The 7,091-nt window shown below is 35.2% G+C and overlaps 1 long non-coding RNA gene across 1 annotated transcript in view; it reads right to left on the minus strand.

Moving 5' to 3' along the window:
- Positions 1 to 5,466: 5,466 nt before the first annotated feature.
- Positions 5,467 to 7,091, minus strand: part of LOC113634686 — a 7,088-nt gene continuing 5,463 nt past the window's right edge. Inside the window, exons 2-3 of the long non-coding RNA XR_007143575.1 lie at positions 6,515 to 6,583; positions 5,467 to 6,343 (exon numbers count right to left, since the gene is read on the minus strand). This is a non-coding gene — a long non-coding RNA (uncharacterized LOC113634686). The remainder of the gene's footprint in view (positions 6,344 to 6,514; positions 6,584 to 7,091) is intronic.

A 7,091-nucleotide genomic window follows, 5' to 3' on the forward strand; every position in this document is an offset into this window, starting at 1 on the left:
TTAAATGGATGAGCCTTTCAGTGTAGTACTGTATTGTGTAATGTGTTGCAACCAAAAAAAAATTTTTTTAAATAAAGCCTTAGACTATGTAAAAAGACAAATACAGTAATATGTTACGTTCATTTTTATGACTTATGCTTTATGCTTTTCCATTACTTCAATTTACTGGTGATTTTATGCACACAACAATTCATGTGGAGTGGAAAAAGGTGTGTTAAAAAAATGTAGTTTCTCTTTTTTTAATGTTTATAGACATTAATACTAAGAATAAGAATAAAAAAAATAATATTAAGTTATTTTCATTTTAGACTTTTGTACAATACATTTTTTTTTTCAACTCTGAAATGAGCTCCTTTACAACTATAACAGAGTTCCTTAGCTCTGCCTGTTTACACTGGTCTTCTGTTTCACCTGTAACCTGGGAACACTGGGATCACATCAGACATCCTCACCCAAGCATGTTAATCAGAATTTGTGTCCACCTAAATTTGGGGTTAATCATACGTTTGATGAGGTATTCAATCTTCCCACAAAAAACATTCCTGTGGACTCGATGCAATTATCCTGACAGCTACATGTTTATATATTAGTCAAGGAATCCACATGAGCAACACAATTAGCCTGTGAGAACTGATCACAGAGAAAATAACTGCACAGTAAAAATCAGAAGCAACTCTGAGGATATACCAGCACACCTCCTCATCTCGACGCACACATGCTAACAAGCAGCTGTGAAGAAATACAAGAATAGGACCTGACTGGATAGCACACAGGAAACCTGTAAGAGGATCTCTTGAGTGCTAAAGTCTGTGCTGCGCTAATAAAGCAAGTGTTAGAAAGCAGAAAGGCGAGGCACATCCATTGAGAGGAAGCATGTGAGTGAGAAGACAGTGATATGTCTTTATTAACTAAAATAATATTAAATCCACACACCCCACTTTCCACATTCTCTTTATCTGCCTCTACAAGGAGCCGACAAGGTGGTGAGAGAGATAGCAGGGAGTGGGAAGAATTTCTGAGTGACAGCAAAGAGGGAAAATTTTCTAAAAAAGTGCTATCAACAATGGATGATGTGGTTTTTTGGTGCTTAGAAGGAACCACTTGGAAACGCACAACCACCTGCTCAAGACAGGATTCAATTCACCCATCTGGGGTTTTAGCCGTGTTAAAGTTTTCTCTTTGAAAACCTCTGAAAAAGTTCTGAAGATTGTTTTGCACGATTTGTGGATTTAGTCGTACTGTTACACCTGTGCCGTTTACTCACACATGTATTCCGAGCTCTATCTGAATGTTGCAGTAGGAAAACGTTATGATGCAACATACATAATACATCCCTTAAAAAGCATTTTGAACAATAAATGAAGGAACTTTATGAATTGAGAAACTTCTAGGGTAGCTTTAAAACACCAAATTTATAATTATTTCAGTGTGTAATAACCAAAATGCTTGCTGATTATTAACACTGACTTTAGAGGATTCAAGCTTTTACATGGTTGCTTTGGTGAATGTGCAATTTTCTGTCTTTGAATATTCCAGGTTGGTGTCTATGGAAATCTAATACTGTAGTTTAGCACCAAGGGTTTTAATCTCACCCCATGCCTAGTCTTCCTGAGATAAGCTCTGGATCCTCCACAGCTCTGTTCAGCAGAAAGCGATTACACATGAATAAAGCAGTGCATCTTAGTACATATTATTTCATTAATAAAATGTAATGTGATATGATTAAATATGATTCATGAACACAGGTCAAATCTAACAAAGTACCAGTTTCTACTGATGTACCAGTTCCTGATCATGGTCCTGTTTCACAGATTAAAGAGTCTGGCTTTGGTGCTCAGATTCGGTCGGCTTTGTCCAGAAGTCTGTGAGGTCTACAGACTTTTTACATACTTCTTATTGGATTTTAATCAAGACTGTTTGTTCCTTGATTTGTCTATATTATAGTTAACCCCACGGAGATCTGAGATGCAACTGTTTTAAATAAAAGCAGACAGTTTGTCAACTTCATATTTGTTCCTCAGTACTGGAAGACGGAGACAAAACAACACAAAGTAAACAATTAAAAACACAATCTCAACCAGTGATATGAACCTGAAGCTTCTTTTGTCATTTTTGTTTTTACAGAAATGAAGCCAGCAATTGGTAACTAAAGAAAAAGTGATAGAAAGGGTTAATATTTCAGTAGAGACTGATGTCAGGCATAATGATCACTGTTAAAGTTTCTTTTATAGGAAACAATTATATAAGTAGAAATATTCCCTAAAATATATCTACAGTGACGAACATTTTTTTTACTTCATTGTTATACACCACCAGATGTAAATCAGTTGTAACTCAATAAAGCGAGAGACAAAGCATCGGAAAGCACTTAGCTATGGTAATAGATAAACTCCCTGTGATCAATAGGACATAATATTGTGCACAGGCAGAACCTGATGAACATAGTGTGCAAATCACTCTGATTTCTCACATCTTTGTTCACACTGGATGAAATAAATTAGACTTTATCTTAGAAGAAGTCCATGTGTGTGATCCTGAAGGAACAATCCAAAAGAATCCAGTGTCTGTGGTTTTAAATGAACTCTGAGAATCTTTCTACATGTAATATAAGTGATAAAATAAATAAGTAATAATATAATAAGTAATAAAACTCGACAGGACATGTGGTTAGAGGAAATTGATCAACGGTGTGGTGGTGTCATCACATATCATATAGTATAGTTTAGCTTTCTTCCTGTTATTCCTTACGTCATACCAGGTATAAACAAATATTCATTCATTAGCATCAAAAATTCCTGCTGAAGGTAAAAGGCGTTGTTGGTTTAACTGAGCTGTCAGACGGGTCTAAAAAGATGTCACACTGTTTGGTTATTATAATACTAGCAGGCACACTAAGTATTAAAGGATGATGGAAAATTCCTCCACAGGGAACAGAATAACATTGTAAAGGAACATGTGGCTCTGTCCTATCACCAGGCCCCAAGGCCCAGGAGCTGATAAGACTGAGAGAGGACGAGGTGGCTTCAGCCCTCAAGCTCATCTCATTATTAAAGAAAGCTCCAGCAGACAAGCTTGCTGTGCCCATAAATCCTCACAGTTATCCTGGACCAGTGGACGCCGGAGACTAAGAGCCCCTGGGCCAGAGACGCACACTCACTCCTGCACTAAATCAACCTTCTAGATCTCACCCAAGCCTCGTCTAATCTCCAGACTCACAAAAACGCAGCAGGTGTAATAAAATTCCACGCTGGTTGATGTCTTTCCTCAGGCCTCGAAACTTTCTTATTAACATTGCATCACTAACGCAAGACCTTTATTTCTCCAGCTGTTACAGATGTTAATAATGTATGCTGGCTGCTGTGCACAGAAGGGTCCAAACCCTGGGTGTATAACCAAAGTAGTTCAGCAGCACTTATTTTTTTCATGTAAATGGAATGGAAATGAAATGGAACTTTTTACTTAAGGAGTAATACTCAGTGGGGCGGACCATAATAGAAAAATAATCAACACCGTAAAGTGGAAGTCACTGTTGCCACCCAGAATTAATTTTTTTTTCTCTGATAAACTCCTGAAAGGTTTTATTCCTCTTACATTCCATACATTTGCCAATGCTAACAAATTATTTTAATAATTACTCATGATTTGTCCTTTTGTAATAAACTTTACTGTGTTGGAAAATGTAAAGTTGCAGTTTTATTTTCTTTGCCGTCGTTGACACTGCACACTTTTCCATAAATAGTTAAATAGACGTCTCTTTATGTGCTTTGCCTCTCAGCATGCTGTTTATGTGCTTTGTCTCTCGTCTCATTCTATACATCAGGAAAATTAATGAAACTCTTTTGACCAATCAGATTTGAGAATACGGCAGCATTCTGGTGCGATTACAAAATACATAATGTAGCTGTTTGGGAAATACTCACATGAACCTGACGTTCTTTGTTCATAATTTATTTAATTTTAGATTTATTTGTATGCCACGTTTTTGGGTCTATTTAACATCAGAACCTATATACGTCATATACAACACACAGTTCTAGCTGTATAGTCTTGTCCTAATGACTAATCGCCGATACTGTCTTGATTATTACATTTCTTAATGTCTTACTTTCAATACAAATAAATTCAGACTCCCAGACTCAGTACACAATGACAGAATATTGTTTTTATTGTCAGTCGGATCAGTTTGCCTTAATAACCTGAATTAAGTTGCTAATTTATAACCGCCTCATTCATTCGTCAGTCTCAAGTTCATATTCACAGTAAATGTGCGCAGAATAATGTGTTTTATTGTCTCAGTTGTTAATTGTTTTCCATCATATCTACTCTCCACAGAACCATTTCTGCTTTGACTGTTTGATCCACAATCCAAAAGAAATAGCACAGCAATAAAAACGCTCCGCTGATAATGGGGTTGATTAAAGCGCTTATTGGTTTTGACAAACGGTCGGTAATTACAATCATAAAATTATCGCTGCTGCTTATATACAGTAATCAGTTTCTCTTCTCCACCAGTTAACTTGCTATAAAAGAAAACATTTCTATGTTCAGTTAATTAACTTATATAAAATACTAATTGATATATTACATTTGATGAAAAGCACTTTGTTTACTTTAGATTAATCAAATGTGCCAATTTATAACACAAGAGATCAGGATCCGATGTCCCCAATGACGCTTTGGGTGAAAAATAATCCTTGATGTAATCCAGTATCTTAATGAGTATTAATCTGCTAGTAAAACAAATGTGAACGATTACAGTTGTAGAACAGTTCCTAAAGCATTTCTCTGATATAACCTGAAGGACCTTGAATAAACCTGACACTGTTTAAACTCTCAGAGCCAAAAAATGGAATTTGTTTCTGTTTTGTTGTGTCATTGTTCAGCACTGAATGACTTTGTCATCATGTCCCACTTTACGTTGGTGGTTAATGGTTTATATGAGATTAGACACTCAGTTAGACTCACAATTACCAGTTTTTCTGTAAAAAAATTTTCATAAGTAGATTTCTGTCAACAGAACAGAACTCCAGGGTACTGATAAAAAAGGTTTATACACTTTTTTTTTATCACTTTTGCATTGACAAAAAATTATACATTAATACATTTAGCATAATGGGGAAAACCCATGATATAATGATATAAGCAGCAATGCAAAGTAGCACATTAATGAGGTAATATTGGTCTATTGTGTTGTGTCTTTAAATGCACATTGTTTTATAGAACACAAATGATAATAACAGATTATATTATATATCATATAATATTATAGCTTTTATAATATATTAATTAATAATAATTTTATATTATATTATATTATATTATATTATATTATATTATATTATATTATATTATATTATATTATATTATATTATATTATATTATATTATATTTATGTATTTTTTATAATGTTTTGACAAATTTCTAAAGAATTAAATGTAATCTATTTTACAAGGCCTTGTGTGCAAAGTGAAAAATGGTGGTACATTTATTACAAAATAAATCTTGGACTCGTGTAATAGTCATAAATATGACCTCGTCTCGAAATAAAAAGCAAGCAAGTAAGTGTTTTCTGTGCATGCTTTTCTTGCTATATTAGCTCCCCAACAGCTTGAGAGGAACCAGTATCAAAATGTATTTATTATTAGAGACTTCATAAGACTTTTGTAAGTCGCCCAGGATAAGCTGATCTTCTGAACGTCATCGATGAAAATGTAAATAAATATGAATGAACAAGTCATTCAGCGTGGATTAAGTCGACGCATGTCACGCACAGTGAACTTATCCTCAGTGAATCACACTCTGTTTAAAAATAAAGGGTCTTATATGGTTCTTTGTCAGGATCTATGAAGAACCTTTAACATCATCGGAACCTTTCCATCGCAAGTTCTTTGCAGGAATCAAAGGTTCTTTAGACTATAAAAAATTAGGTGTTTAATAAAGCAAGAAATAAAAGGTACAGAAATGTTTACTGGGGAACTGAAAATGGCTATAAATGGCAGCGCTGTGAAAACCCCTTTCTTGGCTCTTCCTGGTATATTTGTTTTTACAAGTGAACAATATCTTAGATCACTCTACAACATGAACACTTTGAACACATGGCAATTTTTAGAAATTCACCCAATTGTGTGAAAATTTACAAACTGGTGAAATAATTTAAAATCCCTTTTCTGTGTTTGGAATCTCAGCACAATTTTCAGAAATCAGAGTGCAATGTATCTACACAGACCTGATGTTCTTACAGCCCACTGGGACTGTTGTGTACAGTAGATGTCTACTAGTGTTGGGGCTCCATGCCGCTGTATGTATCTGTACCTAAGAGTTCAATGCTGTGGACATCTGTTTCCTATTAAAAAATATATTATAAATGGTCGAAGCTAAACCAAAATCTTTCACATTACCACTATTTAAAAAATTGTGGTGAGTGGAATTGTTGATATTAGACAAGATTCTTCTATAAGGCTACAACTCAAGACACATACAGTATGTAATTATTTTCTCCAATAGCTATACTCACGTTCGAATCAATGGCCCAATGTGTGTTGTGATGTCACATGAGGTGTCTTGACCCAAATCTGCAGAAAATCTGCATCAATTTAGAAAAATGCGTTAGATGATTAGAATTTTTAATTCTCCAGATATCAAAGAGTTTACTTCATTTTTTCTATGATTGCAAAATTTGAAAAATCCCAGAGAGACTGATTAACACGGTATGACAAATACATTTTAGTGCCCATAAGATTTTGCAGTAAGATTTTGATGCAATAATGAAGAGGAAGCTGAAGAAGAAGAAGTAGCTACAAGGTAATAAAATTTTTTCTTGGCAACCCCATTTCTGACAAGAAGAGAGAAGTTTTAAAATGAAATCATATTCGTGCTACACAAGTGCCACACAAAGCGAGGACAGGCACATCGGACAGCACAGAGGGTCGAACAGCCCTGAGACCGCTCAGAGCGACAGCACCAAACAGCACAAACAAGGAACAGAGCAGAGCAAAGCAAACGTCCCCACCATCAACAACAACAGACATTCATGTCTCACATTAAAGATCAAGGCCAGAGTAAATCAGCCGTAGGTCTGGAGCTCTGCCACG

The sequence above is a fragment of the Tachysurus fulvidraco genome, chromosome 7 (genome assembly GCF_022655615.1).
Source record: "Tachysurus fulvidraco isolate hzauxx_2018 chromosome 7, HZAU_PFXX_2.0, whole genome shotgun sequence".
Lineage (NCBI taxonomy): Eukaryota > Metazoa > Chordata > Actinopteri > Siluriformes > Bagridae > Tachysurus > Tachysurus fulvidraco.